Genomic DNA, 11,789 nt, shown 5'->3' on the forward strand with positions numbered 1-11,789 from the left:
TAACGAGCATGACAAATAATTCAGGATCTGTGACAATCCGCGTTAGAATAGGTCTTCAGCAACCAATGCTTGCCGTAATAGGCGACTATTCTTGTCGTAAGAGGTGACTAACTCGCTGACTTGGTTGATGTATGTCATCATATCCCAATTGCGTAGATCAATGCTCATGATATCAATCATTTGACTGTCTGGTCCTGACTCAATTATTTACAGATAGCTGTCATATAGCTTGAATAATGCTGAGTGCGGCGTTAAACAACAAACACAAAAACAAACACACAAATAATGCAGTACATCCCCTGTCCGAAATCAGCCGTGTATACACTACTGACCACGGTAGGCACTGATTCCGCGCCCTGGGTTGACAGAGAGTGGTTGATCAGCATCTCTTACCCTTGGTAGGGTCACACACCATCAGTGACCACTCTGTCCTCATTCTAGTCGGGTTCCATGACAAGCATGTGGTGCTGTAGATCTCTTCTGCCCCAGATTCAGGGACCGCCTCCGTGGTCTTGTGGTAGAGCGTCCGCCCGGAGAGCGGAAGGTCCAGGGTTCGATTCCGGGCCGCGTCATACAAAAAGACGTTAAAAGATGGTACTTGTTGTTACCCTGTCTGGCGCTCTGCATTAAGAGGCTAAAACAAGGACTGGTCGGCTCGGAGTCAGTATACTGTGTCTGAGTGGGGTATTCATGTTAAACTGCGGCATGGTATCTCAGTGAGCTAGCACTATAAATCGGCATCAGTCCGGACTAGTACAAGCAGCCACACACACACATACACGTGCATGCACGTCGCTATATAAGTGCAATAATCTTGGACGCGACGTTAAAACCCAATTTCACCTCACCTCACCTCACCAGATTCAGGACATCTTTTACACACTATACATTAACTTTGTTACTTGTTTAACGCTCTACTTTACAATATTCTAGCCATATGACCACAGCCTGTAAATAATCAAATCTGGACCATACAAACCTGTGATTGATATTATGAGCAACATTCTATGCTGTCAGTGAGTGAGTATAATTTTACGCTGCCTTTAGCAATATTCCAGCAATATCATGGTTGGGGTCACTAGAAATGGCTTCTAACATTGTACCCATGTCGGGAATCGAACCCGGGTCTTCGGCGTGACGAGCGAACGCTTTAACCATTAGACTACCCGACCACCATCCTGCCGTCGGAGTACGACAGCAGCCAATTAGCTAGGCCACCAACCAGACCACACTTCATACAGCAAACATAGGGAGCTTGAGACCTATTCTAACCCTGAATCCTCCGACACAGAAATACATATGCCATACCACTAAAGTGTGGAAAGAGTTATCCCTTCTTTTCTTGTTCTAAAATCACAAAAACAATGTGAATAGCCTTGGAAATAACACTGGCAGAAATTATCATAAAATCATTTTTGCCAAACTTCCATGGCCAAATTTGTTGTCAATTCCATCAAACAATTAGGAACAAGCAAAGATTGAAACAAACAAACTGACAAAATAATTATCAACATGACAATCTTTAGAGGTTATATGGTACTATTACTGCACATATCAGAAACATGCGTTATGTGTTGTTAAAAGAGGGTTTATTTTTTATACGTTGTTAATCTAAGATTGCTTCAGTCTACTGACAATAACATTTTCAACTCACTTAATGGTGACGCTGAGGGCTGTTTGTCATTCGCTTGTCTGCAGATCAAGGCAGGTTTCAGTCATACTGGCTACATAAATCTCAGAATTAAAAACTTTTCAAACAGTTTTAATTTTTTTTACACAAAACAACCATAAAACACCAGGAAGTTTGCAAGCCTTCTGTCATTGATTAATCAGATTCCGCTATTTGTGCATTTATCTAAATGACGGAGGAAATTAGAGTTATTTCTCTCATGTTTGGGCAAGCAGTGTATGCAGTATCACTTCCTGAATCTCTGATTACCATACCCACTGTCCATCTCGCTGTTATCAGGTTATAATGGTTGTTTCCTTAACCTGTCTGCACTAAATATCTATAGACAGTGTTTGCAATTACGGCATCCCATATACAAAAAGATGCACTGAAAAATACTAGGACGCAGAAATGGAAACCTACAGGCGTCCCCTTAGGCATTTTTCATTTTGAAAGAAAGTTTACTATACGCATAAATTATTGTTTTGTTTCGGGTTTCCCTTGCCTCCCAAAATCCATGTGATACACACATGAAAACAGACACTTAAAACTTTCAACCAGATACTTTATTTGTGCTCAGAATGGCATAAAATACAACATTTTACGGGGGAGGGGGGGGGGGGATATACCTAAACCCCCCTAGACAGCTTCGTACCTGTGGTGCTTACGGCTAGTGCATCCCTGGGACCAGATTTGGTTGAGACTCCGTTATTGATCATTGCTTGTTATTGATCTGCTCCAACCCATCAATCAGTGATTGGAATCAGTTACCAACATCTCATCCATTTTTCTATTATTCAGATTGTAAATGTCAAAATACCTGATTTCATCAAGAAGTGAAATATTCAAAATCATAATTTCATAGTCTGAGCTGGTTACTAATGCAACAAGTGTCATGTCATTGCCTAAGTAAAGAGCATGACACTTTAAACTTGCTGGGGCAGTGGGGTTGCCTAATGCTTCAAGCCTAATGCATAGGTTTGAATCCCTCAATTGGTACAACATGTGAATCCCAATCTTTGTGTTCCCTGCCTTGATAATGTTACGTGTCGTTTGAAGCAATATGTTAATCTGGAAATCTGCACAGAATTTATTGTGAAACCAACAAGCAACCAACAAATGTATTACAAAATTAACTAGGTTCACAAATCAATACAAATTACTGCACAGAAATTACAATGGCAGTATGCAATAGAGTGGTAGTACAATATTCAATGGCAGTATAAAATGTGAGAGCAGTGGAAATGACAATGACAAGAATAATAATCGGTTCTCCACAACAGTGGTCAAGCTTCCAAGATAGGCCTAGGCTGAACACCAGGGTGAAAAGTGATCTTCACACGAAAGCTGGTCTTGATGTAATGTCAGATGAAATGTGAGACAAGACAGGGACCCACTTTCTCCACTTATAAAGTCTAACTAGCTTCCAGCACTTTCTACACACGCCTTTCTTATCGTGACATTCATGTCAAGATCGTATATATTCATCCAATCACACACAGTATTGCATTAACTTGTTACAATAGTTCACACTTTGGCCTATTCAGTTTGCCATAGACTTATTACATTTCTTGGGTCCAAGTTATTGACCTATATACAGATTTTTGTGTCAAAATCTCTGAGAGCAATTGAAGCCTCTGACATGCCTAATACTGAGAGACTTGACTGAAGTCACCCACCACCAGTGTGTTTAAACATAACCTTTTATTATATGGAATATTATTAACTGAGCTTTCTAGTCACTGACAAGAATATGCTCAAAGCTCTCAATAATAGGTGAGTTTTCAAAATATTACCCTTTTTAACAGCAATTTAGTTGTGTACCGCTGAGTCAGCTTAAACGTGGGAGGAAAACCCGAAACTGAAGCAGGTTTTAGACGTTTAGCACTTTGATGAAATCCACAGGAATAGATATGCTCCTGACAACCCAAGGAACATAATCAGAATGAACTGGGATTCAAACCCATAATCACAGGTTTCTGCATGCCTAAGGGACACAACTCCTGCAACAGCAGCACCTGAGATGACTGGGCCACCTGTGTCCCTCAATAAGTAACATTTACAACACAATGTTGTTATAAGTACTTTTGTGTTGTATATATTCCATTCAACTGTTGTATAAATAATGAAACAATGTAAGTCTAAAATGACTATATGTACAAGACTTCACTTTTTATTAAACATGACCATAACAACATCTTTTATCATCCAAAACTGGCTCCCACAGGAGATATGCTTGGGTGAGATCAAGCAACATATGTAGATATCACTGCAATGTAATTGCATCATAATGCTTTTCAGACCATTGTGACGTCATAGGTTACCATGGCGTCGCAATCAAATGACATCACTAATGACTTTGCTACTGAAGCTGTTAGCAGTACTTTTTACACTGCTTATTACTATCTACAAACTGGAAAAGTTGGAAGAATGCTGTTGAATGATAAAGAAAATCTTACCCTCATGTCTACTGATATCAAACATATTAACACTCGTTTTATAAAAGTTTTTCCACTTTCATCGACTCAAAAGACACTTGGGTGAGATTCTCTATATATCACATATTTCTTGTCCCAAATGCGAAGAAGCTGGAGGCAAAAACAAAAACCATTTAAATGTTGCCAGTGTTTATTTGATGTTATTCCCTCAAGAAACTCTTCATAAAATTTAACAATAATATATACATATACTTGTATAAAAACATCTTTGCAAATTTCAAAACATTTAGGAATAACTATTTCCTAAAACAAGAAAATATATAGGCATGGCAGAAATGTCAAATAAAACAAAGTTGGCATAAAAAATCAACCTATCCAATAAATACCTTAAGCTTGGTATGAAACAAACCCATTTAACATGAATCAGCACAGACACAAGACACAAACACTGGATTCTATCCAACATAAAACAGATCCTGCCTCGCAAATCTTCCTGTAATAACTGTCTGTATACTCATGACTTACGTGGGTGAAAGTGAAATAATCTCTCTGATTATGTCTTTATTAATGGCCTGATTCGGTACGACATTGTTTCGTAATGTCCTGCACGTAATTCGACTCAATGAAGTGGATTTCTACACATTCCCCTCACAATAGCAAGTCAGCTCGCTATTTCAGCCGACACACACATGATTGAAAGATGTGTTAATGAAACGACAAGTCACGCAAGTAAATACTGAGTAATTATCCTGTGTATAAATCAAAGGATATGATGTGAGATGTGGTACGTAGACAGAAAGAAGTCGGTGGCTGTAAATCTCACGTGTGTCCATTTCGGTTCTTTGTATTGTGTCCTGGTTGATTGTATTGATTTCTCATGAAGCAGCAAGACTATTTTACGATACTCTGTGGAATTGATTCATTGTAGTTTTTTTTATATTCAGTTCGGCCAACAGTTCTAAATATGGTTGTTTACGAATATGTGACCAGCCCATGAAAACCAGAAGACGCAAATACTTTCATGGTCTGTTCTTTTCCGGTTATTGTTGGAGATTGATTACTCACAGATCCAGGGTTTGGGTGGGTGGATGGGTAGAATGTGGGTGGGTAGATGGATAAAGTGTGGGGGAGTGGGTCGATGGGTAGAGTGTGAGTGGGTGGATGGGTAGTGTGTGGGTGAGTGGATGGATGGGTAGAGTGTTGGGGAGTGGGTGGGTAGAGTGTGAGTGAGTGGATGGGTAGAGCGTGGGTGAAGGGTTGGATGGATGGGTAGAGTGAGGGTGGGTGGATGGGTAGAGTGTGAGTGAGTGGATGGGTAGAGCGTGGGTGAAGAGGTGGATGGATGGGTAAGGTGTGGGTTAGTGGATGGGTAAGGTGTGGGTTAGTGGATGGGTAAGGTGTGGGTGAGTGGTGGATCGGTAAGGTGTGGGTTAGTGGTGGATGGGTAAGGTGTGGGTTAGTGGTGGATGGGTAAGGTATGGGTTAGTGGATGGGTAAGGTGTGGGTTAGTGGTGGATGGGTAAGGTGTGGGTGAGTGGTAAGGTGTGGGTGAGTGGTAAGGTGTGGGTGAGTGGTAAGGTGTGGGTAAGTGGTGGATGGGAAAGGTGTGGGTAAGTGGTGGATGGGTAAGGTGTGGGTGAGTGGTAAGGTGTGGGTGAGTGGTAAGGTGTGGGTGAGTGGTAAGGTGTGGGTTAGTGGTGGATGCGAAAGGTGTGGGTTAGTGGTGGATGGGTAAGGTGTGGGTGAGTGGTAAGGTGTGGGTGAGTGGTAAGGTGTGGGTGAGTGGTAAGGTGTGGGTAAGTGGTGGATGGGAAAGGTGTGGGTAAGTGGTGGATGGGTAAGGTGTGGGTGAGTGGTAAGGTGTGGGTGAGTGGTAAGGTGTGGGTGAGTGGTAAGGTGTGGGTTAGTGGTGGATGCGAAAGGTGTGGGTTAGTGGTGGATGGGTAAGGTGTGGGTGAGTGGTAAGGTGTGGGTGAGTGGTAAGGTGTGGGTGAGTGGTAAGGTGTGGGTAAGTGGTGGATGGGTAAGGTGTGGGTGAGTTGTAAGGTGTGGGTGAGTGGTAAGGTGTGGGTGAGTGGTAAGGTGTGGGTTAGAGGTGGATGGGAAAGGTGTGGGTAAGTGGCGGATGGGTAAGGTGTGGGTGAGTGGTGGATGGGTAAGGTGTGGGTGAGTGGTAAGGTGTGGGTGAGTGGTAAGGTGTGGGTTAGTGGTGGATGGGAAAGGTGTGGGTTAGTGGTGGATGGGTAAGGTGTGGGTGAGTGGTAAGGTGTGGGTGAGTGGTAAGGTGTGGGTGAGTGGTAAGGTGTGGGTAAGTGGTGGATGGGTAAGGTGTGGGTTAGTGGTAGATGGGTAAGGTGTGGGTGAGTCGTAAGGTGTGGGTTAGTGGTGGATGGGTAAGGTGTGGGTAAGTGGTGGATGGGTAAGGTGTGGGTGAGTGGTAAGGTGTGGGTGAGTGGTAAGGTGTGGGTTAGTGGTGGATAGGAAAGGTGTGGGTTAGTGGTGGATGGGTAAGGTGTGGGTGAGTGGTAAGGTGTGGGTGAGTGGTAAGGTGTGGGTGAGTGGTAAGGTGTGGGTAAGTGGTGGATGGGTAAGGTGTGGGTTAGTGGTAGATGGGTAAGGTGTGGGTGAGTGGTAAGGTGTGGGTTAGTGGTGGATGGGTAAGGTGTGGGTTAGTGGTAAGGTGTGGGTTAGTGGTTGATGGGTAAGGTGTGGGTTAGTGGTGGATGGGTAAGGTGTGGGTTAGTGGTAAGGTGTGGGTTAGTGGTGGATGGGTAAGGTGTGGGTTAGTGGTGGATGGGTAAGGTGTGGGTTAGTGGCAGATGGGTAAGGTGTGGGTTAGTGGTAAGGTGTGGGTTAGTGGTGGATGGGTAAGGTGTGGGTTAGTGGTAAGGTGTGGGTTAGTGGTGGATGGGTAAGGTGTGGGTTAGTGGTGGATGGGTAAGGTGTGGGTGAGTGGTAAGGTGTGGGTAAGTGGTGGATGGGTAAGGTGTGGGTTAGTGGTGGATGGGTAAGGTGTGGGTAAGTGGTAAGGTGTGGGTTAGTGGTGGATGGGTAAGGTGTGGGTAAGTGGTGGATGGGTAAGGTGTGGGTTAGTGGTGGATGGGTAAGGTGTGGGTGAGTGGTAAGGTGTGGGTGAGTGGTAAGGTGTGGGTGAGTGGTGGATGGGTAAGGTGTGGGTTAGTGGTGGATGGGTAAGGTGTGGGTTAGTGGTGGATGGGTAAGGTGTGGGTTAGTGGTAAGGTGTGGGTTAGTGGTGGATGGGTAAGGTGTGGGTTAGTGGTGGATGGGTAAGGTGTGGGTTAGTGGTGGATGGGTAAGGTGTGGGCTAGTGGTGGATGGGTAAGGTGTGGGTGAGTGGTAAGGTGTGGGTTAGTGGTGGATGGGTAAGGTGTGGGTTAGTGGTGGATGGGTAAGGTGTGGGTGAGTGGTAAGGTGTGGGTTAGTGGTGGATGGGTAAAGTGTGGGTAAGTGGTGGATGGGTAAGGTGTGGGTTAGTGGTGGATTGGTAAGGTGTGGGTTAGTGGATGGGTAGGGTGTTGGTTAGTGGTGGATGGGTAAGGTGTGGGTTAGTGGTGGATGGGTAAGGTGTGGGTGAGTGGTAAGGTGTGGGTGAGTGGATGGGTAGGGTGTGGGTTAGTGGTGGATGGGTAAGGTGTGGGTGAGTGGTGAATGGGTAAGGTGTGGGTGAGTGGTAAGGTGTGGGTTAGTGGTGGATGGGTAAAGTGTGGGTAAGTGGTGGATGGGTAAGGTGTGGGTTAGTGGTGGATGGGTAAGGTGTGGGTGAGTGGTGGATGGGTAAGGTGTGGGCTAGTGGTGGATGGGTAAGGTGTGGGTAAGTGGTGGATGGGTAAGGTGTCGGTTAGTGGTGGATGGGTAAGGTGTGGGTTAGTGGTGGATGGGTAAGGTGACGGTTAGTGGTGGATGGGTAAGGTGTGGGTGAGTGGTGGATGGGTTGGGTGTGGGTTAGTGGATGGGTAGGGTGTGGGTGGGTGGGTGTTTGGGCAGAGTGTGGGTGAGTGGATGTATTGGTATGGGGTGGGTGAGTGGATGCATTGGTAGGGTGTGGGTGAGTGGGTGGATGGGTAGGGTGTGGGTGAATGGGTGGAGGTGAGGTGAAATTTGGTTTAACATCGCGTCCAAGATCATTGCACTTACATAGCGACGTGCGTGCGTGCGTGCGTGCATGCGTGTGTGTGAACCAGGGTTTGAACCTGGATTTGAACCCCCACGATCGTAGGTTGTTTTCATGTCCACGGGACCCAACTCTGCACAGTGAATTGCGGCACCTTGGACAATCCAATGATTGACATCATGAGCATCGGTCCATGCAATTGGGATACAATGACATGCATCAACCAAGTCACCGAATCTGACCACCTGATCAAGTTGGTCGCCTCTTAGGACAAGCATAGTCGCATGTGATGAGCGAACACTTCAACCACTTGGCTACCCTATTTTTAAAAAAAGATAAGTAATACTTTTGAATAACAAAGTTTGTCAAACATAATTATTGGTATAAAATATAACTTGTCAGTGAACTACATATCGATATGTTGAACTTCCCGATGTTTGTTTGTTTGTTTGCAGAAAAATAGTATGCCTGCAACTTGGGAAATTACACTGAAAACGAGTAAATAATTATGAATGTATTCACTTTTGGCATCATGTTCTTTTAAAACATAAACATTATGTTCTACAGACAAATATGACAATACGACAACATTTTGAAACACTCACCTTTGCAATCGTCTGCTTGGTCAAAAACTTCTATTCCGGTCTCTCCGTTTTGGGAAGCAAATCTCGTCTGCCAGGTGTAAGGGGCGCAACTCTGTATAAACATTGACTGAGCACGCGCGAGGGAAGCAAAACGATCAGCAACGTTCAGTACCCGCCTCACTCAGACCAGTGGACTAAAGTTGGTTGGTTTGTTGTTTAACGCCGCACTCAGCAATATTTCAGCTACATGACGGCGGTCTGTAAATAATCGAGTGTGGATCAGACAATCCAGTGATTGACGCCATGAGCATCGATCCGCGCTATTGGGATACGATGACATGCATCAACCAAGTCAGCGAGCCTGACCACCCGATCCCGTTAGTCGCCTCTTACGATAAGCATAGTTGCCTGTTACGGCAAGCATGGGTTGCTGAAGACCTATTCTACCCCGGATCTTCACGGGTCGCAGCAAAAGCAAGTCTAGGAAGCTCTAGCTTGCTCTATTCCATGAATCAGCACCGGGAATGTTTTGTTTTGTCGAGAAGGGTATTGTGTAATATAAGATTTCATAAGACTAAATGTTAGTCTAGGGAGCCAGACAATGCGAGGTGATTTACCCTTAACACGTTGTGGTTTTAAGACAAAAATAATGTTTGGGGTGGTTGGGGGTGTGGTTGATCAGAGGCAAAATTAATCCCCAAAAGACAAAGGCGTAGTCTAGTGGTCAAAGTGTCCTCTCGTCACGCTGATGATCCGGGTTCGATTCCCCACATGGATACAATATGTGAAGCCCTCTCTTGGCGTGCCCTGCCGCTATGGAGCGGGAATATTGCTTGAAGCGGCGTAAAATATAAGCAACTTACTGATACATGTTTCCGAATCACGTACAGGGAGCGAGTCATTTGGGTTTAACGCCGCTTTGAACAGTATCACGGCGTATCAGCTTAATGTGGAGTGAAATCCCGAAGTGATGCAGGTCTCAGGCGTAATCGCTTTGATGAAACACACGAGCACGGGTATAAGGCTTACCAATCTACAAATATAGTCTCGGCGAAACAGGGATTCGAACCCACAATCATAGGTTTCTGACGTGGCCAAGGGACGCAACTCTGCACATCAAGTAGACGACTTGGCCCATGTACAGGGAAGTAGAGGGTAACACGCCTTGGCCCAGCGCATACGGATTCGTGGGCCAAAAAGGTCCAAATTAGCCCTTGTTAGAAAACACCCCTTGCTTTTTGTTGTTGCGGCTGAATTAGATCGGGAGAAAGCGGGAGATTCCCATTGTACATTGGATCTTACACTCGTTGCTTGAAGTATTGGTGTAAAATAATAATTATGCCTGAACACGGTTTACCTCAGAAAGCCTACAACATGCTCGTACGTATACACCTCGATAGTCTTGGAAAGAACACATGGGCTTCTTGCATACGTACATTGCTTTTTACATATGGCTTTGGTTTCATTTGGCTGTCCCAGACAATTGGTAATGCAAATGTTTTCATTAAGTACTTTCGCATGCGTGCCATTGATATGTTTCATCAGAAATGGCATTCAGATATTTACGAAAGTTCAAGATATGATACTTATCGCCAATTCAAGTAATTGCTTGAACCAGAATATTGTTTATCAAACTTACGGTACAGGAATTTTCGTAACATCATTATTCGTTTTAGACTTGGCCCGAATGATCTAAACATTAACACAGGGAGATTTTCATCTATTGAGAAATGCCCATTCTGTGACATTGTTGTCGAAGATGAATACCATTTTACGTTTTCTTGCCCTATATACGAAAATCTAAGAAACAAGTACTTACCGCAGGGGTCTTTATCTCATTTTAATGCTATAAGATTGTCTTCATTACTGTCCTGCAAGGATCTTCTAACACAACATCAACTGGCTTTGTACATACAACATGCGTTTTTGTTACGAAATGAATTGTTACCTTGAATTTGTATCTTATAAGGTATGTTATGTAACTCCATTGTATATGGGCCTGTGGCCTTTCATACAATAAAGAATTGAATTGAGTTCAGGTTCGCCCCCGACTTACCCGACGACGTTCATAGAATCAACCATTGGTTTGCCTGGTTCAGACTCGATTATGTACCGGCAGACCGACTGACAGATCGGTAGTTTAGACCTCCATCCCATAATACAACTTCAAGATAGGTGTGACAAGTTATAAACTGTTTAACACAGTCATGTTGTTACGGAGATTCATGGTTTGGCAGAGAAACGTAATATTTTTAATATTGTTCACATTTTCACGTGACATTAGACTTACACAAGTCTCCACGGTTATCAGGGACATTTCATGATGAGACCAAGCGTTGTCAGCGTTGTCAGTCTTCAGTGTAATGTCCCAGGCTGCAGGCAAATTACTTTTCTGCAAACAAACAAACAACCAAACAAACATCGGGATGTGTACTCAAGAAGACAGAGCAGAAGCATCTAGCAGCACCGCCAACACCCAGCCATGGCTTTCACAAGTCAACGATCCATTTCAAAGTCCTCATTAAAACTTCACGGGTAGCATAGCCCCCGACTTCTTGTTTGTCACGGGAACCAGCATCTGGGTTAGGGTTGGTCTTTAGCAGCCCATGCTTATCGTACGAGGCGACAAACGGGATAGGGTGGTTGGGCTCGCTGGCTTGGTTGATGCATGACATCATATCCCAACTGGACTGTCTGGTCCAGACTCGATTTTGTACAGACTGCAGTCATGTAGCTGCCATGAAAAATTGCTGAGTGCGGCGTAAAACAACAAACAAACAAATGAACCGACTAGTGAGTTTGGATGGTACAATGTGTCACGTGCTGATTGTGTCATCGACCTCTGTCACGGGTTTCTGGACACGAGACGCTGGTAATGCTGACTGCGGTCGAAAACATCATTCACTCCCCATTTTCTCCGCCATCACCATTTTCCGTTTCACGAAACTACGACTTGCCCGATATTT

General features: G+C 44.4%; 1 long non-coding RNA gene across 1 annotated transcript in view; it reads right to left on the bottom strand.

Annotated features, from left to right (window-relative positions):
* Positions 1-8,882, bottom strand: part of LOC124152223 — an 82,725-nt gene extending 73,843 nt beyond the window's left edge. Inside the window, exon 1 of the long non-coding RNA XR_006863487.2 lies at positions 8,845-8,882. This is a non-coding gene — a long non-coding RNA (uncharacterized LOC124152223). The remainder of the gene's footprint in view (positions 1-8,844) is intronic.
* Positions 8,883-11,789: the final 2,907 nt, after the last annotated feature.

Source organism: Haliotis rufescens, unplaced genomic scaffold (genome assembly GCF_023055435.1).
Source record: "Haliotis rufescens isolate VD_foot unplaced genomic scaffold, xgHalRufe1.0.p SCAF_30, whole genome shotgun sequence".
In the NCBI taxonomy this organism is placed as follows: domain Eukaryota; kingdom Metazoa; phylum Mollusca; class Gastropoda; order Lepetellida; family Haliotidae; genus Haliotis; species Haliotis rufescens.